Raw genomic sequence first — 23,918 nt, forward strand, 5'->3', positions numbered from 1 at the left:
ATATTTCTGAGTCTAAATGCATTAACAAGACATGAGAATTTAATTTGTCCCAAAATTTAACAGCGTGAAGCATCCTTTAATACACTCACGATTCGAGACTATATGTCAAATGATAGAAATCAAGTACCCAATAGCAAACGCTTGAGTCAGAAGTAAACTTTATTCGTCACATTCAACGCATCTGAACACATCCCGCAATCACATCATACGTATCATATAGCCATTCAACCGCTCATCGAGCCATAATTTCCACTCAGAGGGACACTACCGGAAATATGAGTCCATATGTACAAGTTCACACAACTGAAGCTACCGAGCTTAAGCCGCGGTCTAACCCTGGCCTCAAGTCCTCCAGACTGGCCCATTACCAAAACACAGAATATATATCATGAATCTCTTTCATGGAATCACAAGCCGATGATGCACAACTGATACCGAGCGCTCGCATGCGCACACAAATACGTTGAAGGAATTCAAAGAGTTATGTTCCAAGATGAATCAATTTCGTACGATAGACTCCAAGAAAGTGAAATTTTCCTACGGGTTTGGCAGCCTCTCAAAGATAAGTACAGACGTCTCCGTACTGATCCACAAGACTCTACTAAACCTGCTCATGACTCGTGAGACCTATGTAACTTAGGCTCTAATACCAACTTGTCACGACCCAAAGTTCTGACCTGTCGTGATGGCGCATATCTCGATACTAGGCAAGCCGACAACCTCGATAAATCATAATTTCTTTTAAGTTTGAAAATATAATATTTAAACACAATCAAAAAATTTTGCAAATAACGATACAAACACTCCCAAAACCTGGTGTCACTGAGTACATGAGTATCTGTACATTACAAGTCTGGAAAACACAATCTATAATAATCTGAGACCAACTACAATAAACAAAAGATAGGGATGGAGAGACAAGGTCTGTGAAGCATGGCAGCTACCTCTGAATCACCGAAAAATTGACTGTGTGAAAGATTCAACACCCACTGTATCCAGTATCACATGGATCTGCACACGAAGTGCAGGGTGTAGTATGAGTACAACCAACTCAGTAAGTAACAATCATAAATAAAGAACTGAAAGTAGTGACGAGCATCTCAGCTAAGTCCAAATACAGTACTTTCCAGTATAAAAGAGTAGGCATGCTCTCAAGTTCAACATTTAAGATTTCACTGAAATTTCATATCAAGTATGACCGAAACAGAAAATAATGTTTTTTCGAAATTTCCAAAATATATGACAGCTGAAATGTAGCAAATAATGAAATCAATGCATTCTCTTAGAGTAACAGTCACTCGGTCCTCCCATGCACTCCAACTTAATAGTCACTCTTTCCTCACAGACACTCTTTCCTCATAGTCGCTCATTCCTCATAGTCACTCATCACCCGGTACTCGCACTCAGTAGGTACCTGCGCTCACTGGGGGTGTTTATAGACTCTGTATGGGCTACTTCAGCCCAAGCGCTATATCAAACCAATCATGGCATAAATCAATAAAAATATGATACGGCGTGCAGCCCGATCCATAAATATCCTCACAATTAGACCCTCAGCCTCACTCAATCATCAACTTCTCCAGTCTCTTGGGCTCTCAGAAATCATGATAATTAGCCCAAAATGATAATATGATGCATCAATAAATAGAAACAGAGACTGAGATATGATATGAAATGAATGAACATGTATGAGTGTGAAATTACAATTTGAACATATAATTCAACCGCAGAAATGACCCCAGTAGGTACCAATAATAACAACATATGTCTAAGCATGATTTTTAATACGAGTCTCAGCTCAATTTTCCCTAACACATAGAGAATGTACGGATATCAACAGATAATTCAACCACATAATTCCATGAAATTTGATCAAGTCACAATTCCTACAGTGCACGCCCACACGCCCGTCACCTAGCATGTGCGTCACCTCAAAACCAATCACATAACATATAATCCGGGGTTTCATACCCTCAGGACCAAATTTAAATCTGTTACTTACCTCAAGCCGCGCAATTCTTTATTCTGCAATGTCTTTTCCTCGTGAATTGGCCTCCAAACGCCTCGAATCTAGCCATAAATAATTCGATTCAGTCAATAAAATTTATCGGAATTAATTCCATAAGAAATTATTAATTTTCCAACAAAATTTGAAATTTAGCTAAAAAATCACCCGTGGGGCCCACGTCTTGGAACCCGGCAAAGTTACAAATTCCGAAAGCCCACAAGTCTAACCATACCAATTTTACCAAAATCTGACCTCAACTCGACCCCCAAATCTTCAAATTAAACCAAGAGGGTTTTCTAAATTTTCCAACTTAATTCACCCATTAAATGCTAAAAACAACCATGGATTCGGGTAATTTAACCAATATTAAGTTAAGAACACTTACCCTGTTGTTTGCTATGAAAATCTCCCAAAATTTGCCTTTATCCAATCTCCAAATCGGTAAAAATGTTCAGAACTTAAACTCTCTGCCCAGTCATTTGCTCTACGCGATCGCGGAAAATCTCACGCGATCGTGAAGTACAGTTTGCCCCTGACTCCCACGCGATCGTGAAGCACAAACGCGTGACCTCCACTTCTGCTCCATTTCCTCTACTCGAACACGGCCTTAGCCACGCGTTCGCAAATCACAAAATCCTAAAGCTATGTGATCGCATCCCTCTTCACGCGATCGCATAGAACAAAACTCAACAGCCCCCAATTAACCCTACACGACCGCGGATATACCCATACGATCGCATATAACAAAACCTCCATTATCCAGCTAAGCCTATGCGATCGTAGACAAGTTCATGCGATCGCGTATAAGGAAACCAGATACAGACATCAGAAAATTTCAGCAAAATTCCAAGTCCAAGAATTGATCCGTTAACCGTCCGAAACTCACCCGAGGCCCCCGGAACCTCAACCAAATACACCAACAAGTCCTAAAATATCATTCGAACTTAGTCGAAGCCTCAAATCACATCAAATAACATCCAAAACACAAATCATACCCCAATTCAAGCCTGATAAACTTTGAAATTTCAAATTTCTACAAACAACGCCGAAACCTATCAAATCACATCCGATTGACCTCAAATTCTGCATACAAGTCATAAATGACATAACCGAGGTATTTCAATTTTCAGAATCGGATTCCGACCCCGATATCAAAAAGTCTATCCCCCGATCAAACCAAAAATTCGACTTTTGCCACTTCAAGCCTAATACCACTACGGACCTCCAAATAATTTCCAAACACGCTCCTAAGTCTAAAATCACCAGATAGAGCTATTGGAATAATCAGAGTTAAATTCTGAGGTCATTTACACATAAGTCAATATTCGCTCAAATATTCCAACTTAAGTTTTCAATTAAGAGACTAAGTATCTCATTCCACTCTGAAATCCTTCCGAACCCGGACCAACTAACTCGGAAAGTCATAAAATAACTGTAAAACATAAATTGAGCATTAAATGGGGGAACATGATTATAATACTCAAAATGACCGGCCGGGTCGTTACAGGTTCAAAAGAACTCTCAAAGTATAATATTATTAATATATAATAAAGTCCACAATGAATGGAAAGAACTCCTATTTATAGCAGTAAAGAGTTTTTAAAACTAGGTAGAGTGGTTACCAAGGAAAACCCTAACATGGAGGATAAGTTAAATACTAGAAAAACTAATAAAAATAAGAGGGTGGGCGGCCAAATCTCTTTGGGGTAGATTTGGGCCTTAAAACTACTAGTTTGGGCCATTGGTTTTGGATTCCAATTGGGATCCTTTTAAACACCCCCCTTTTGGACCTCTTATAAGCTCAATTTAAGCTTTTCTAGGTTCCCTTTTGGTGGACTTCAAGGGCTGATTTTGGGACCCAATCATCCTTCTCTTGGACTTCAATTTGGGCCACCAAATAATTGTAAAACTTGGACAATTCATCTCCTTTGTCCTTGAGCTCTTCCTCTACAATTAAAAGCTTCTTTATTTGCCATTGAAGTCCAGTAACTTTAGTCTACAATTCTTTAACTTGAGATCTTGTAAATGGCCTTCTTGGAGCTTCCAAAACTCTATCCTTGTCCTTGATGCTATCACATATGATTTGAGGCCTCGACTAAGTTTGTATCGTGTTTTAGGACTTGTTGGTATGTTTGGATGGGGTCCTGGGGCCTCGGGTGTGATTTTATCAAGTTCGGCTTCATTTTGGACTTTGTTGGACTGATGATTTATGTATCTTGTTTCCTCCTTCGCGATCGCGTAGCAAGGGACGCGATAGCGAAGAGTTGTTGTTGGCAGCTGGAAATTTATCCTTCGCGTTCGCGATAGTAAGCTTGCATTTGCATAGTTTTGTGAGGCTCAGGGCATTGTTAACGTGAGGAAGTTCACGCGTTCGCATAGAGGAGTGATCAGCTGGAGTGTCAGGCTTTAAGCCTACGCGATCGCATAGGTGTGAGCGAGTTCACGAAGAGACAGGTCTGGTGAGTATCGCATTCGCGACTGGTTCTTCGCATTCGTGTACGCTATTTTTGGACACCAGTGACGTTGTTCTTCACGATCACGAGGGAATTTCCACGATCGTGAAGAGGAACCACTGGGCAGAAATTGTTAAATTTCAAAATCGAGAGTTTGAACCCATTTTTAATATTTTGAGCTAGAGACCTCGGTTTTGTGAGATTCTTGAAGGGATTTTTAAGGAGTTGATTGGGGTAAGTTATTCTAACTCTGTTGTGGTTAAATTACATGAATCTATCATTGTTTTCACCATTTAGTTAGTGTTTTGGGTTGGAAAATTGGGGAAAATTATAGAAACTTCATAAACCATATTTTGAGGATTTGAAAGACGATTTGAGGTCGAAATTGGATGATTTTGATATGGTTGGACTCGTTATTGAATGGGTGTTCAGATTTTATACATTTTGTCAGATTATGAGATGTGGGCCCGGGGTTGACCTTTTGGCATGACTTTTTGACTTTGGTTAAAGATCTTAGCTTTATCATTTGGAATCAATTCCTATAACTTATATTGATAGTATTACATTATTTTTGGCTTGACTCGAGCCTTCTGGAGTTTGATACTCCTTGGAAGGGCTTGCTAGCAGAGTGATTTGATTTGTTTAAGGTAAGTATCTTATCTAAACTCAGTTGAGGCACTAGTTGCCTGAATTATTGTGATAGCTACGTGCTATTGGGTGCGCACATGCGTGGGGTTGAACCCATGTGCGGGCACCGGGGTTATTTATACATGTTCAGGTTGTGCTCAGAGTCTTATAAGCCTAAAATTTGACTGTTAAACCTTAAGCTAAGATGCTTCGCACATTTGTGTCATTGTTTTGAACTATTTGAGCCACGTTTGAGGCTACATAGGGGTTTAATCCCTGAATGAACTGATAAAAGTTTTTCTTCGATGAAATTGCTGATTTGAGCTATGATATTACAGTTGCACATGCCTACACTTTAGCATGTCGTTTATACAAGTCCAGGAGCATGGGATTTTATATTCACTCATTTCATACATGTATACTTGTTTATTTGCTCCTGTATGATATAATTGGACTGGTTGCCTGTGACCACGTCGGGCGGATTGTGTTGTTGTGTCTATGACCACGCCGGGCTGGCAGCACATTGAATTGACCCTGCTTCCGTGTGGATATTGATCCATCCCCCTAGGGTCACCCTCTCATGTTTCTCTCTTGATGGTGTACACGCGGTTATTGAGAATACTGATTAGTGGATTGGATTGGATATGGAAAAGTTGAGGGAATTTGACCAGTGTTTTGTTGGATTTTGCAGTTTATCTTTACTTGCAATTTCCTTGATCATTTATCTTATTAAACTGCATATCACCTCTAAATGCCATGATATTGTCTGAGCAGAGTGTTTTAGGAAATTGTACACATACACATACGAATGTTTTCTTACTAAACTTTATGATTTGATTCCAATATTGTTCGGTACCGGTTTAAAGGATGAAACTACACAGGTGATAGCTAGTATCATTAATAATTTGTGCTTCTCTTACCTTGCCGTGTTTATTTACGATCTTATCGAGTACATTGGGTCGGTTGTACTCATACTACACTCTGCACCTAATTGTGCAGATCCAGGTTTGGGGACTAGTTATCAGCAGTAGGCTTGCTTGTTGGACTATCTTCTAGAGGCGAGGTAGAACTACATCCTTGGTCGCAGTTTGACTTGTCTTTTCCTTTCATATTGTTGTTACAGTTCAGACAGTGTATTTATGGTTCAGTTTCAGACTTTTATTCTGTTGTAGAAGCTCACAACTCCGTACTTACCAGTTTCTCAGAGGATTTACTTTGTATTAGCAGTTTTATTGTAATGAGACCTCAAACTTATGCTATTTATCTTAATTTTGTTATTTTGTTGCCTTTGTTATCATGTTTCGACTTGCCTAGCTGGTGTGTTAGGCGCCATCATGACGAGTTGAGATTTTGGGTTGTGACAAGTTGGTATCAGAGCCCTAGGGTCATAGGTATTACGAGTCATGAGCAGATTTAGTAGAGTCTTGCGGATTGGTACAGAGATGTCTGTACTTATCTTCGAGAGGCCACAAAATCATTAAGAAAACATTGCTTGTATTCTTGTCGTGCAAATTTGTTGATTCCGGAAACTAAACTTCTATTATTCTATTCTCTCACAGATGGTGAAGGCACGTGCTACCGAATCTGGCGGACAGCCACCAATACCACCAGCTAGGGCCGTGAGAGGTCGGGGCTGCGTTAGAGGCGGAGGTGCAGCTCGTACAGCTACTAGAGCAGCACCCGTGGAGCCACCAGTTGCTCCAACTTAGGAGCATATACCTGTTGTTGTTGAGCCAATGGAACCATCCTTGGCACCGACTGTGCCCATTATGATTCCAGGCCTTCAGGAGGCTTTGGCCCAGATATTGACTGTATGAACTAGCCTTGCTCAGGCGGTTTCAGTACACACCGCACCAACCACTGCTCAGGCGGGAGAGGTGCTTAGACTCCCGCCGCCCGTACTCCAGAGTAGGTAGTTCAGGGACTTCAGACGCCGGGGGTATTACCAGTTCAATCAGTTACAATTTCTCAAGCCCAGGTGAGTCCACCTATGAGTGACGAGGAGCAGAAGAGGCTAGAAAGGTTTGGGAGGCTCAGGCCTCCAGCTTTCCGTGGGGCTGAGTTAAAGGATGCCTAGGATTTCTTAGAGAGATGCCAGCGGATCCTTCACACGGTAGTATTCTGGAGACTAGTGGAGTCTCATTTACTACTTTTTAGCTATCGGGGGAATCCTTCAGATGATGGGAGGCCTATGAGTTGAGTAGGCCAGGGTGTTGCTCCACTTACGTGGCATGAGTTCTCAGTTCTCTTCTTAGAGAAGTTTGTTCCATAGACCCACAGAAAGGAGTTGCGTAGGCAATTTGAGCAGCTGCAGCAAGGGGTCATGTCCGTGAACCAATATAAGATGAGATTTTCAGAGTTGGATCATCACGCGATATGGTTAGTTCCCACTGAGAGGGAGAGGATCAAGAGGTTCATTGATGGCCTCAACTATGGACTACGTTTCATCATGACTCGGGAGATTGCATCAGGTGCTAGGTTCTACGAGGTGGTTGATATTGCTAGGCATCTAGAGTAGGTTTATAGCAAGGAGCATGAGGAGAGGGAGGCCAAGTGGCTTCGTGGTTCAAGTGGTTTCAATGGTAATTCTTCTGGAGGACAGTCTCACCATGGCAAGGGTCATCCATATAGGCCTGCTCAGATGGCTCGTCCGGTTCATCGTGGTGCATTAATTGGCCATGGTTCATACAGTGCTCGTTCAGGTCAGTCATCCTTCAGTGCGCTATCAGCACAGAGTTCTTACAATGCCTTGCCTTCCCAGGTTTTTATTGGTAGTTCCTCGAGTTATCAGGGTCAGCAGCCCATCAGGAGGGGTTGCTACGAGTGTGAGGATTTGGGCCATCTCAAGAAAGATTTTCCCAGGTTATTGAGTAGGGCTCTACATCAGAAGTCCCAGGCTATGACTTCCGCACTAGTTACTGCACCACCTGCTAATCCAGCTCGAGGTGGGGCCCAGGCAGCTAGAGGTCGCCCTAGAAGGGGAGGCCGATTAAGTGGCAGTCAGGCTCGATGCTATGCTTTCCTTGCCAGGCCAGAGGCCGTTGCTTCAGACGTAGTGATTACATGTATTATCTCAGTGTCCCACAGGGATGCTTCCATATTATTTGACCCTGGTTCCACTTATTCATATGTATTTTCATATTTTGCTCGTTATTTGGATATGCCACGTGAGTCCTTAGCTTTGCCTGTTCATGTTTCTATTTCGGTAGGCAATTCTATTATTGTGGATCGTGTGTATCAGTCATGTTTGGTGATTGTTGGAGGATTAGAGATTAGAGTTGATCCCTTATTGCTTAGTATGATTTATTTTGACGTGATTCTAGGCATGGATTGGTTGTCCCCATGTCATGCTATTCTGGATCGTTACACTAAGACCGTGACGTTGGCGATGCAAGGGTTACCTAGGATCGAGTGGAGGGGTTATCTGGACTATGTTCCCAGTAGGGTGATTTCATGTCTGAAGGCCCAACAGATGGTTGGGAAGGGGTGTTTGTCATATTTGGTTCGTGAGGGATGTTGGTGTTGATACTCCTACCATTGATTCTATTTCAGTAGTGCAAGACTTTCCGGATATGTTTCCTGCAGACCTATCGGTATTGACTTGGTACCGAGCACTCAGCCCATTTCTCTTTCGTCGTATCATACGGCACCAGTAGAACTGAAGGAATTGAAAAAGCAGCTTCAGGAGCTTCTCGGTAAGGGGTTCACTAGTCCTAGTGTGTCGCCTTATGGTGCACTGGTTATGTTTGTGAAGAAGAAGGATGGTACTAATCGGATGTGCATTGATTATAGACTGTGAACAAAGTTACAATTAAGAACACATATCTTTTGCCGCGCATTGATGACTAATTTGACTAGCTTCAGGGAGCTAGAGTGTTCTTTAAGATTAATTTGAGGTCTGGTTATCACTAGTTTAAGATTCGGGACTCGTATATTCTAAAGACGACATTCAGGACCCGCAATGGTCACTACAAGTTCCTTGTGATGTCTTTTCGGCAGACCAATGCCCCAGCAACATTCATGCATTTGATGAATAGTGTATTTCAGTCGTATCTTGATTCGTTTGTCATAATATTTATTGATGATATCCTGGTGTACTCACGTAACCAGGAGGAGCATACATAGCATCTGTGGATTGTACTACAGACGTGGAGGGAGGAGAAGCTTTATGTTGAGTTCTCCAAGTCTGAGTTCTGGCTCATTTCAGTGGCGTTCTTGGGGCACGTGGTGTCCAATATGGGGATCAAGTTGGATCTGAAGAAGATTGAGGCAGTTTAGAGTTGGCCCAGATCGCCTTCAACTACTGAGATTTGGAGTTTTCTCGGCTTGGCCGGATATTATCATATCTTTGTGGAGGGTTTATCATCCATTGTAGCACCTTTGAAAATGTTAATCCATAAGGGTGCTATATTCAGGTGGTCTAATGAGTGTGAGGAGAGCTTTCAGAAGCATAAGACTTCCTTAGCACAACTCCAGTTCTAGTTTTGCCTTCAGCATCGGGTTCTTATATAGTGTATTGTGATGCTTCTCGGATTGGCATTGGGTGTGTCTTGATGCAGGAGGGTAGAGTGATTGCTTATGCTTCATACCAGTTGAATCCTCGTGAGAAGAACTACCCTGTTCATGATTTGGTGCGACCATGCTAGGTGCATATTGATTGTGAGCATGTGACCATGCCGGGCGTATTGTGATTGTGAGCCTGTGATCATGTCGGGCGAATTGTGATTGTGAGCCTATGACTATGCGGGGCGGATTGTGAATGTGAGCATGTGATCATGCCGAGCGGATTGATATATTAGCACGTGAGTTGTTTGTGTGGTTGTGATTCGAGATGTGGGCATGCGATTCTGTGAGTACCTGATCGTGGGTTGAGACCCGTGACTTGTGACTGTGAATTGAGGTATCACACGGTGATTTCGTTGTGAATCTTGTGTTGACATGGCTTGATTAACCGATCATCCTTTGTGTTCCTTATTTGGTTTCAACAATACTTCTCGGTGTTCTTGTTGCTTTACTGTTTATATCACATGTTGATTTTGTTGTCATTTACTGATTTCTGCTTTCCATTATTAGCTTTATACTTCTATACTGCACAGGTTTATTTGACTAGTAAGTGTCTTGATTTGTACCTTGTCACTACTCCACTGAGGTTAGTCTTGATACTTACTGGGTACCGACCGTGGGGTACTCATAGTACACTTCTGCATATTTTTGTGCAGATCCAGTTACTTTGGAGTCTGTTGATTGTTAGATAGTGGATCAGATATTGCTGTGGAGACTTTTAGGTATACCTGTCGTCACGTTCGCAGGCTTCGAAGTCACTTTCAGAAGTTATTTGTGTACAATTTATTTCTATTTTGGAACAGTTGTACTTAGAGATTTTCTAGCAAACTCAGTAGAGCTTATGACTTGCACTACCGGTTTTGGGATTATTGGCTTTTTATAGAAATTTCTATTTCATATTTAATAGTTATTGGTTGAAATTTTCCATTTATTCAGTAATTGTTAGGCTTACCTAGTCTTAAAGACTAGGTGCCATCACGACATCCTACGGAGGGAAATTGGGGTCGTGACAAGTCGGTATCAGAGCTCTAGGTTCATAGGTGCTATGAGTCATAAGTGAGTTTAGTAGAGTCTTGCGCATTGGTACGGAGAAATTTGTACTTATCTTTGAGAGGCTACAAAACTATTAGGAAAAATATCCACTTCTTTCACTCCTATCGTGCGGATTTGTTGATTTCGAAGTTTGAGCCTTTGTATCTCTATTCTTTCATAGATGGTGAGGACACGCGCTACCGGATCAGCAGAGCAGACACTTGGGAGTTGAAGACTGATACTCCAATTCAGCAGGTTGTGGAGATTGCTAGGAGGTTAGAGCGTATCCAGTGTGAGGAGAGGGAGGATAAGGAGACTAAGATGTCTCGAGGTTCTGGAGGATTAAGTGGAGTCTACTCTTCAGTGATAACCCATCATGGCGGAGGCTCGGGTAGTCGGCAAGTCCACCCCGTACTTCAGAAGTTAGTCAGGGTACTCATATAGGACAGTCATCTTTTAGTGCGCCACTTTCATAGGGTTCCTACAACAGTTATTCTAGTTATACGGTACAGACTCAATACAAGCAGCCCCAACCGTAGAGTGGTTGTTATGAGTGTGGTGATACTAGGCATCTTGATGTTAGGCTATTATTGCATGTTTTAGTTGCTTATCGCACTCTAATTTACTGCACTTCAATTGAGTTTGAGCATTAATCGCTAGTGTTTTGCACTAATTGTGTGCTTCATACCTTGTAGGAGTGATCTCGAGCTATGTAGATGTTATGGCATGAATTCAAGCCATTCTAGAGCTTTGAAGTCTGAGTAAGAAGCTCAAGGATTAAGTTGGGATCGTGTTCGGGGATCAATGGAAAATCATGCACTTAATGAAAGAAATGGAGAATCGAGAAGGACTCCACCCAGGTGCGTGAGCGCGCAAGTGAGGCAGAATACCTTCCAAAGTGCGCGGCCATATGCACGAGCACACTCCCAGGTGCGCGGCCGCGAACGTCCTATTCTGGAAAGAGTCCTATTTCGTGTAGGAGAAGGTTTGTTCGTTTGGGCCCGACCATACTTGATATAAATACATGTAAAAATATTAGTTTTGGGACTTTTTGACACATCTAAGACCTAAGGAGGCTATAGAGAAGTGGGAGAAGCAAGAGCACAAGGGATTTCATCATTAAATCCTCAATCAAGACAAGAGTATGGATCGTTGTATGTTTTTCTTTAACTTAAACTTAATTTTGATGAATTACTCCATATCTATGAAGTAGTTCTCTTTATGGATTGATGGATTTGGTGTATTGAGAATTGTTTGTGGATATTAACTCTAGTTTTTATGTATTGGATTGTTTTGGGTGTTTTAATTGTTGCATCTATTTTCACATGTTCATGTAATCGAAAGAGGCATAACTTGTTATGTTTTTGCATTATCTTGTTGGTTGAATTCATTGATTTTTCATAGTAATCGAAAGAGGCTAGTTGAGTTATTGTTTAGACCTAGTTAGGAGGATAATCGGAAGAAGTTATCCTTAAGACCAATCCACTACGAATTCCTGTATATCTTCACCGAGCTTAACTTAGTTCATCTTGTGAGGTTGAGACTTAATCGAGAGAGGAGTTTCCACTGAACGTTTGAACTAATAATTGAGTGAATTCGAGAGACTCACTTTAACCTTATAAGTGAATCGACTAGAGTTAAATCCCAGACAAGTATCTTGCACCTATCCAATCAACCCCTATTTTCTCCCATTGATATCTTCTTTGCTTACTCTTGTTGCGATTGTCATTAGCCAATAGTTTATACTTTTAGTTAATTTTAGTTTTAATCACACAAATCTAAAATGTCGATCATCTTGGATAGCAATTAAACTAGAAGCTACAAAAATACTATTTAAATTCAATCCCTGTGGATACGATATTGTTCTATACAATATTCGACTAGCAAGCATATTTAAGTGTGTGTTTTCCGCTCGTCAATTTTGGCGTCGTTGCCGGGGATTGGTAATTAATAGTGTTTGAAATAGTTTGTGGTGCTAATTCAGGAATTTTTTCTTCTTATTTTATTCTTGTCTTTTTACGTTTGGTTTTACTTGATTGTGCGCAGGCTACAAGTTAGATTAGTGCATGACTCAATCCTCTGGGAAGGAAGTGCCCCCATACGAACCAGAAATCGAGAAACAACTATGACAGTTGAGGAAGGAAAGAAATCTCCCCAAGAATACAGAGAAGGTGGGGAAATCCTCAACCAAGGAAGTTATGGCGGGAGATGAGGATAATGTTTATTTGGCTGCAAGAGAGGCAGCCCAGCAAAGACAAAAATTTGCACGAGATGCTGAGGAGACAGCTCTTCGAAATGCATAACTTGTCTATGAAGAGGAGAGGACTCGAAGAATTGCTCAGAATCTACCTTTGGGTGTAGACCAATTCGGAAGCAGAGCTCCCGGTGCTGGGAGACCATTAGGTGATTATGCTAGACCGGTCTACAACCAAGGCTTATCAAGTGCGAGACCACCTCCAGTTGCATCTATCAATTTTGAGTTAAAGTAGGGGTTGCTTCAAACCCTTCAAAACAGTTTTGTCTTCAGAGGAAAGATGAACGAAGACCCAAATAGTCATCTAATGGTCTCCGAACAGATTATGAACATCTTTCAATACAACGGTGTGTCACAAGATGCAGTTTACTTAAGGGCATTCCCCTTCACACTCAAAGACGATGCAAAGCACTATCTTCGAAGCTTGCCTAATGGATCGATTAGAATATGGGATGAGATGACCAGAAAATTTCTTGACAAATATTTCTCATTAGCTAAGACGGGCAAGTTTAGAAGAGAAATCCATAATTTCTGCCAGAACTAGACTGAAAGTGTGTTTTAAGCTTGGGAGGGGTTTAAGGAGATAGTGCGAAATTGTCAACATAGAGGAATTGAACTCTGGATGCTACTCCAGGATTTTTGGGATGGATTGACACCAGCCTCACGCAGAACATTGAGCAATGCAGCTGGAGGCCCGTTGATGAAAAAGACTCCAAGGGAGATAGTCACAATTCTAGATGAGTTATCTGAGGATACAAATCAGCGGCCCTCTAAAATTGTTGAAAGAAGAAGATCAACTGGTGTTCACCATGTTGACGCTAACACATCTGTGCAGGTACATCCCGATGCCATGGACAAGGAAATAAGGAAGCTGACCTTAGCCTCGATACACAGTGAGCCCCATGCAGCGTGTGATATATGTGGAAGAGGACACCATACACATGATTGTCAGGCCTCAACTGAGAAAGTAAATGATGTTGGGAATTATAACTTCAATGCAATGGGTCAGAAGCACCCCGGGTTTTCATGGATTTCACTTGGGGTTACGGCAAACGCATGGCAACAAAACAATCCCAGATTTTAAGGAGAAGGAGCTCCTGGTTTTGCAAATCAGTTGAGGCCGCATTCCAGCCTCAACATTCCACTCAGCCTGGGATAGAAGATCTATTGAAGTCCTTCATTGTCAAGACAGATGAGAGATTAGATTCTCACGGTTCAGCTATCAAAGAACTTGGCACTGGTTTGCAAAATTTGGAGAAGCAAGTGGGACAAATTACAATTGAATTATCGGAGAGAATCCTAGGTACTCTACCAGCTGATACCGAGAGAAATCCCAAAGAAATAGTGAATGTTGTGACCTTGAGAAGCGGGCAAGTGCTGAAAGATCCTACTATAGTCAAAAAAGAGGTGGTACCTGAAAAAGAAAGTGGGGAGAAGCAGAAAATTGAAGGTGATAGGAGGACGAAAGGCAAGAAGGGAGCTGACAAAAAGAAGGAGGACACTTCGAGAAAGGAAGATCGGAATGAGAGCGAGCACATGCCTGCTCTACCTTTTCCCCAAAAGTTGTATAGAGAAAAGCTGGACAAGCAGTTTGAGAGATTTCTAAATATGCTGAGATAGGTTAATGTAAATTTGCCATTCACAGAAGTTCTCTCACAAATGCCAGCTTATACCAAATTCTTGAAGAAGATCCTTACAAAGAAGAGGAAGATAGAAGAGACCTCAGTGGTCAAGCTCACAGAGCATTGCAGCGCAATCTTGCAAAACAAATTCCCACAAAAGAGTGGAGATCCAGGAAGTTTTACTATACCTTGCTCGTTAGGCACTCTTAATTTTGATAAATCTTTATATTATTATGATGCCTCGATTAATTTAATACCTTTGTCTATTTACATAAAGCTGGAGAATGAGCTTGGAGAGATAAGGTCTGCGCTAATATCTTTGCAGCTGATAGACCAAACAACTATAATACCCGAGGGGATAGTGGAAGAAGTCTTAGTTTGGGTAGATAAGTTTGTTTTTCCTGTAGATTTCATTGTGGTGAAGATGGAGGAGAATAAAGAGGTCCCCCTTATCTTAGGAAGGCCATTGTTAGCGACGGGCAGAGCAATATTAGACATACATGATAGAAAGCTCATGCTTAGAGTGGGTGAGGAGATGGTCACTTTCGAGATGAAAGTGGAGATGGGGGTGAGAAAGGAGAAGCCAGCTGCAAGTGTAGAGTGGAGCATGAAAAGCTCGAAAGAGAAGGTCCCAGTGATTGAGAAAGACAAGTGTAGGGTGTACACCAAGAAGGCTGAGAAGAAGTTGTCCACGTGGATGTGTGCACTAGTTCGGGCACAAAGAATGGAGCCCGACTTTGACTCAAACCCCGACTAGAGATTCAGGGAAGTTTCCTCTACCTTATGCTTCTTAATTGTGTGTCATAGGGATATGCCACAACTAAAAGTGTGGGGTGGGTGATATATTTGTATGTATGTTGTATGTATATTAATTTGGTTGTAGTAGTTTGATAGAAAAAATTTGGATAACCATAAAAAATTTAAATTTTTTGATTTTTCCCGACAATGGATATCATTCGACGGGTTTCTTGAGGGATTAAAGTCGAAAGAAAAAGACAAAAAGATTTTCTCTTGTTAGGTAGTGTATTAATTCCCTCTTGGTTTTTCTTTGTGCCGCGGTTTTTTTCCAAGGATTTTGATTGAACCGGGTGTAGTTAGTTTTATTTTTATTTTTTTGTTAGGAGTAGGTACCTTGAGCTCTGATTTGAATGGAAGGATACATCTATTGACTCTTTTATGGCTGGAGAATAGTGAGTGCGCTAGTTGTGACGCTTAGGCTCAGTTTTTGACTCTCGTATAAGTACCTTAAATTGTATGTTCTTGACTTTGCTTGATTGCTTTGACTAGAGTGTCTTGATAATCCAATATTTAGTGAGTTATGTGCCAGGTGTATGTGAGGTTTTTGTGTTATTCTGTGTATTACATTTGATGTGTAGAACTTGCCCCGTGTGTTTGCAAAGCGAAATAGTAGTTTTATTCAGTCTTGGGAGTGATATAGGCATTTCTTTGTTGAACCAGTGATATGCATTTACCCACCAAATTGTTATGTATCGTAGTTAACCTCGTTGAGTCTGTCATCCCGTTTCTTTGGTAACCACATTACAAGCCTTACCCATTTGTTTGAATTAACCATCTATTTAAACCATTTACCTCGCGTGAGCACTTGAAATTGTATGAACTTTGTAAAAGTTAAAGTGTGGGGTGATTGGGTTGGTTTTTGAGTGAAGCTAATGAAATAAGGAGAAATGTGCACTGTTCTGAAAAAGTAAGAGCCACTTAAATTGAAAAAAACTATATACATAGTGTATTGTTGTGAAAATTATTCATTGATAAGTGGTAACTATTGATGTATTTGTGCTTAAAGAAGTTGGGAGTTAATGTAAATTGATGTGAAGGTGGAGTATTGGTTTGACATAAGTGTAGGGTTTTAACAATGAGATTTCTGTATTAAAGTGCTTAGGGAGTTGTAGTTACTCTTATATCTAAATGTATCATACCCGTCCCGCAGCTTACATTACAACCAATTAAAGTCCTACTTGATCATTGACTGAATGAACTCAATTAGTGGAGTAGTACACTACGGGCAAGCCTATAGTTCATCTTTTGTGGCATATGAATGTTGTTTCTGAAAGTGAGAGAATTCTTTCTATTTGAAGTTCCTAATTATTCTTAAATTTGATTGTGTGTGGAACTACTCTCTTTTGTTGTGAGGGCACGTGATTCATGAAGGAAAGGTAATGTCGTTGACCTCTGTGTTAGAGTAATTGAGCGAGTTATAAATAATGCGTGGTGCTTTTGAGTCAAATCTTGAGGCGATGATGTTACGTAAGAGTGCTTAGTCTATTTTAAATATTCTTGGTATGATGAGTTATGAGAATTGTTTAAAAAGGTTGTGTCATTATAAAGTGTAATTTGATTGCTCGAGGACGAGCAATGGTTTAAGTGTGGTGTTGATGGTAGGCTATAATTGCGTGTTTTAGTTGCTTATCGCACTCTAATTTACTGTACTTTAATTGAGTTTGAGCTTTAGTCGCTAGTGTTTTGCACTAATTGTGTGTTTTATGCCTTATAGGAGAGATCCCGAGCTATGTAGATGTTATGGAATGAATTCAAGCTATTCTGGAGCTTTGAAGTCTGAGTAAAAGCTCAAGGATTAAGTTGGAATCGTGTTCGGGGATCGACAGACAATCATGCACTTAACGAAAAAAATGGAGAATCGAGTAGGACGCCACCCAGGTGCGTGAGCGTGCACTGGGCGCGCAAGTGAAGCATAATACCTTCCAAAGTGTGTGACCGTATGCGCGAGCACAATCCCAGGTGCACGGCCGTGCACGTCCTATTTCGGAAAGAGTGCTATTTTGCGTAGGAGAAGGTGTGTTCGTTTGGGCCCGACCGTACTTGGTATAAATACATGTAAAAATATTATTTTTGTGACTTTTTGATACATCTAAGACCTAAGGAGGCTAAGGAGAAGTGGGCGAAGCAAGAGCACAAGGGATATCATCATTCAATCCTCACTCAAGAAAAGAGTGTGGATAGTTGTATGTTTTCCTTTAACTTAAATTTAATTGTGATGCATTACTCCATATCTATGGAGTAGTTCTCTTTAGGGATTGATGGATTTGGTGCATTGAGAATTTTTTGTAGATATTAACTCTAGTTTTTATGTATTGGATCATTTTGGGTGTTTTAATTGTTGCATTTATTTTCACATGTTCATGTAATCGAAAGAGGCATAACTTATGATGTTTTTGCATAATCTTGTTGGTTGATTTCATTGATTCTTCATATTAATCAAAAGAGGCTAGTTGATTTATTGTTTAAACCTAGTTAGAAGGATAATCGGAAGCAGTTCTCCTAAAGACCAATCCACTACGAATTCCTGTATATCTTTACCGAGCTTAACTTAGTTCATCTTGTGAGGTTGAGACTTATTCGAGAGAGGAGTTTCCACTGAATGTTTGAACAAATAATTGAGTGAATTCGAGAGACTCACTTGAACCTTATAAGTGAATCGACTAGAGTTAAATCCCAGACAAGTATCTTGCACCTATCCAATCAACCTCTATTTTCTCCCATTGATATCTTCTTTGCTTACTCTTGTTGCGATTTTCATTAGCCAATAGTTTAGACTTTTAGTTAATTTTAGTTTTAATCACACAAATCTAAATTGTTTATCATCTTGGATAGCAATTAAACTAGAAGCTACGAAAACTCTGTTTAAATCCAATCCCTGTGGATACAAAATTTTTCTATACTATATTCGACTAGCGAGCATATGTAAGTGTGTGTTTTGCGCTCGTCACATATCATGAAAGATTTTCCAATACTTGGGAGAGGCGGATTTCATCAAAGTACTTAGGCTATGGGCTCCATTCCATTTGTTACTAAACCTGCACAGCCAGCTAGGGGTGGAGGACAGGCGTGTAGAGGGCGCCCTTGAGGGGGAGGCCTGGCCCGTTGATATACTTTCCGTAGTATGGCTGAGGCTGCTGCACTAGATAGCATCGTCACAGGTATGGTTTCAATTATTATAGAGGAGCATCATTCTTATTTTGATTCGGTTCTATTTATCGGGGTGAGTCCTCCTATCTTGCTTCACATAAGGGTGAGTTTCGTGATTTTGTACACTGCTTATGTGTTTACCCCTTTTGGGAGATTCTATAGCGGTAGTCGTGTCTATTATTTCGTCTTGATTCACTATTAAGAGCTATGAAACTAGAAGTGACTTTCCGTTACTCATTACGGTAGGTTTTGATGTGATTTCTAGATGGTTTGGTTACGATTTGTGATTTAGATGCTCTACCAGTATGGGGAGTCCGTTACGTGTTGTGATTTTGTTTGCATAATTGAGTTAGTGGAAGTTTTCGATTGGTGTGATATGTATTCTACTTGTGATTCAGAGCTGAGGATGGGATCCTCAGGTGTTCATGTGGTTTGATGTGTTTGAACCGGACTACGTGCCGCAATGGAGTTATATTAGGATGAGATTCTTGTGCTTAGTTCATCTGTTTTGATTCTCTCTGGTGGAATTGATTCATAGCATGGTACTGATAGGGAGTTGTGCCTATTATATTTGTTTGATAGTTCTCTCATGTGTTTCTCTTTGCATATTCAGTCATATTCGCACTGTGCTTATTGGGTTTTAACTTGCGAGGTGTGTACCTAGGTGGATTTAGATATGACTCATTGATTTGAAGGAATGGTCATGGGATCTTCATGTTTCTTGTGTCGTCGTCAGTGTTTTGAAAGTTTGGAACAGGGTTCTAGCTTATAAGAGGTTAATTGTCGGTGCTGGATTTGATTATGGGCACCTATGATGGTCATAGATGTTGTTATGAGCATATGTGTGATGTGTTACATCGTGTGGTTGTATCTCATGGGTGTAGGCATGAGTTTTTGCAAGTGGTTGAGGTTGATACCGTGTGTTGATGTGGGAATCGAGTCTTTGGGAAATGATTGGATGGTAAAAAATTTGGTTCTAAGGTTTATTAGTGTGGGTAGAAGGAATAATTTTCAGTTAAGATGGTGTTGTCAGGTCTATGTAGATTGGGGTGACGTGGGATCACCCGTGAGTACATGTATGGTCAGTACATTCAGTGATTTGATGACTTCGGAAGGGTTCTTGGCACATTCGAGGACGAATGTTTGTTTAAGAGGGGGAGAATGTAACGACCCGACCGGTCGTTTTGAGAATTAGCATTCTATTCAGTGGCTTAAGGTCTCAAGCAACTTCGTATTGTGTATCATGACTTGGTGTGTGACCGGGTTCGATTTTCGGATGATTCGGGATTGATTTGGAAGAATAATTCTTGTTTTAGAAGATTAAGTGGCAAGAGTGGACCGAAGTGTGACTTTTGTGTAGACGACCCCAGAATGGTGTTTTAATGATTCCTTTAGCTTCGTATGGTGATTTTGGATTAGACGTATGTCCGTATTTGGATTTGGAGGTCTGTAAGTTAATTTGATGCATTGTGGCAAAAGTTGGAAAGTCAAAGGTTTGGAAGGTTGAGAGGTTTGACCAGGAGTTGACTTTATTGATATTAGGTTCGGATTTTGATTCCGGGAGTATGTATAGTTCTGTTTTGTCATTTGGGACTTGCATGCAAAATTTGACGTCATTCTGAGTTGATTTGATATGATTCGGTGCGAGTTGTAGAAGTTGAAAGTTCATAAGTTCATTAAGTTCGATCTGAGGTGCGATTCATAGTTTTGATGTGATTTGAGGCCTGGAGTAGGTCCGCGTTATGTTTTGGGACTTATTGGTATGTTCGGACGGGATCCCGGGGGGCGCGGGTGAGTTTCAGATATGTTTGGGTTGTGTTGCGCTCATTTTTTTTTGTTTCGACGTCGTTTCTTTAAGCATAAATGTTACCATATTAAGAAAATGAGCTCCAATTTCTGTTTTGATTGAAGCATTGGATCTGTATTGTAATTACGGAGACAAAGCAAAAAGAATCGTCAAATTTGGACGTCGTATGAGGAAGTTATGTTCATTTTAGTGTCATAGATGAGAAATAGTGCTGGTGCTTCGTAGTTGGGTCGGCATCTGTGACCCCGCAGGTGCGAAAAATAGTCCGCCAAAGCGAAAAAGACATCTAGAAATGCGCAGCTGTAGCCTTTTGGGCGCAAAGGCAGAAGTGCATGTGTATAAAAAATCAGACTGCGTTCTTTTGATATTTTGAGAATATCTTGAGTTCTAAAGCTCTGATTAAGGTGCTTTTTGCGGCGTTCTTCTCGTATTTTCATGGGGGTCAGTATCTAATCTTAATTTTTGTATTTTAACATGATTCAAGTTGTTCATTTGTTAATTAATCCATGTTTTGATTGGAGAATTGGAGTTTGTTTAATCAAAAACGTTTATAAAGAGAATAATTGGGTTTTGAACATCGATTCAGAGTCAGAATTGGATGAAATTAGTATGGTTGGACTCGTAATTAAATGAATATTCTGATTTTATAAATTTTGTCGGGTTCCGAGGTACGGGCCCGGGGTTGACGTTTTGGGTTGACTTTTAACTTTCATTAATGATCTAAGCTTTATTATCCGGAATTGTTTCCTATGGTTTTTATTTATGATATTAAGTTATTTTGGCTAGATTTGAGCCGTCCGGAGATTCTTTCACACGAGAAGGTCATTTTAGAGTATCGGTTTAGCTTCTTTGAGGTAAGTATCTTTCATAACTTTGTGTGGGGAAACTACCCCTTAGGATTCGAGTCGTTTGTTCTATTTGTGTCATGTGAAAGCCGTGTATGCGAGGTGACGAGTACATACTCGTGCTTATATGTGGAAATTGACCGGTTTTGACTCTTAGGCTTCTTTTATGTATTCATTTGGAATTGTTAGCACATGTTGTATCTTTTATTCGTCATGTCTATTTTCACATGCTATATTTGAAGTTGTGGTTAAGTGTCACATTCTTTACGTGTTGAGTTTCCTATTATATGCTTTATATCATGTTGTTATCACTTTTATCAATATGTGATTTCTTTTATTGTGGAGTTATTCTTAGTTGAAGTTGCTTTACATGATTTCCCTTTTGCTGCCAAGTTATCCTCATGCATTTAGACGTAGTACTAGTTCGTGCTATCTCTTTCATTGTTAGCCTAATTCATACACTAGGAGCCGATGTTTGCCATTTCAGGGAAATACTTTCACTATTGAGTTTATCCTTAAACGATTAGTTGGAATTGAGGTTATGAAAAGTCATTAATCGATTTTAATTGAAGTTGTGTAAAAGGGGGTGTCGTTCCTTGTTGAGTTACTTTCCCATTCATGTTGTTGTTATTGAGATTTTATACACATAGTGTTTGAGCTGTGGGCTATTTGTTGTGGAAATATTGATATTTTTGGATCTTTGGAAAGGTTGTGGCCTATGGGCACTTGTGTTACAAGTTGATATGTCGTGTTGTTGTGATGTTAGCATTTGTGAATTGTTGTGTGGTTTTGGTTATTGTTATGCGGAGTATAAGGGTGGCATTTCACCATTGTTGTTATGCAGAGTATAAGGGTGGCATTACAACATTGTTGTTATGCGGAGTATAAGGGTAGCATTTCACCGTTGTTGTTATGCAGAGCATAAGGGTGGCATTTCACCGTTGTTGAATGTAGGGAGTGATGAGGGTGGCTATTGTGTTATTGTCCAGGCGGAGCGATAAGGGTGGTTATTATACAGAGTGATACATGTGGCTATCAGATATATAAGGGTCGTAAATGTTATTGTCAGGGCAGAGGGATAAGGGTGTCTATTACACGGAGTGATACGGGTGGCTATCCGAGAGATAAGGGTGGCAATGTCAGTGATGATGTGTGATGGTTTGGAGACATTGTGTTGGTGATTTTTGTGTGATGGTGTGCTTTTCCTTTTGTTTGTCATACACCTTATGTGACTTGCTTTGTTGGTTTGATGAGCTATTTGATGTCTTGGATATTACTTGTTGACTTGGGCTGCATCAGTACTCTCGCACAAGCATACACTGTAGCATGCCACTAATACTAGCTCAATATCTATTTCCATTTTGATATTGAGCCTGCGACCATGCCGGGCAGATTGGGTTTGTGATCCTGTGATCATGCCGGGCGGATTGTGATTGTGGACCTGTGACCATGCCGGGCAGATTGTGAATGTGAGCCTATGATCATGCCGAGCGGATTGAGATATTGGCACGTGAGTTGTTCGTGTGGTTGTGATTCGAGATGTGGGCATGAGGTGCCGTGCGTACATGATGGTGGGTTAATACCCGTGACTTGTGACTATGAGATGAGGTATCACAGGGCAAGGTGATTTCGTTGTGAATCTTGTGTTAGCACAACTTTATTAACTGATTATCCTCTATGTTCCTTATTTGGTTTCAATGATACTTCTCGGTGTTCTTGTTGCTTTACTGTTTATATCACATGTTGATTTTGTTGTCATTTACTGATTTCTGCTTTCCATTATTAGCTTTATTCTTCTATACTGCATAGGTTACTTTGTCTAGTGAGTGTCTTTACTTGTACCTCGTACTACTCCACTGAGGTTAGTCTTGATACTTACTGGGTACCGATTTGGTGTACACATACTACATATCTGCATATTTTTGTACAGATCCTAGTACTTCCGAGTCTATGGATTGTTAGATAGTGGATCAGATATTGCTGTAGGGACTTCAAGGTATACCTATCGTTGCGTTCGCAGGCTTCAGAGTCACTTTCAGAAGTTATTTGTGTACAATTTATTTCTATTCCGGAACAGTTGTACTTAGAGATTTTCTAGCAAACTCAGTAGAGCTTATGACTTGTACTACCGGTTTTGGGATTGTTGGCTTTGTATAGAAATTTTTGTTTCATATTTAATAGTTGTTGATTGAATTTTGCCATTTATTCAGTAAGTGTTAGGCTTACCTAGTCTTAAAGACTAGGTGCCATCACGACATCCTACGGAGGGAAATTGGCATCGTGACAAGTCGGTATCAGAGCTCTAGGTTCATAGGTGCTACGAGTAATAAGCGAGTTTAGTAGAGTCTTGCGGATCGGTACGGAGACGTCTGTACATATCTTCGAGAGGCTACATAACTATTAGGAAAAATTTCCACTTCTTTCATTCCTGTCGTGCTGATTTGTTGATTTCAAAGTTTGAGCCTTTCTATCTCTATTCTCTCATAGATAGTGAGGACACGCACTATCGGATCAGCTGAGCTGACACCCGCGCCCCTTGCTAGAGCCACAAGAGGCTGGGGCCGAGGTAGAGGTTGAGGTGGGGCACGCCCCACAGCTAGAGAACCTGTCAGAGCAGCAGTTGAGGAGCCGCTGGGTGCTCTAGTTGCGGCACGTGCCCCTCCTCGGCCTCTACCTCGGCCCCGGCCTCTCGCGTCTCTAGCAGGGGCATGGGTGTCTGCTCAGCTAATCCGGTAGCATGTGTAGTCACCATCTGTGAGAGA

The sequence above is a fragment of the Nicotiana tabacum genome, chromosome 23 (genome assembly GCF_000715075.1).
Source record: "Nicotiana tabacum cultivar K326 chromosome 23, ASM71507v2, whole genome shotgun sequence".
Lineage (NCBI taxonomy): Eukaryota > Viridiplantae > Streptophyta > Magnoliopsida > Solanales > Solanaceae > Nicotiana > Nicotiana tabacum.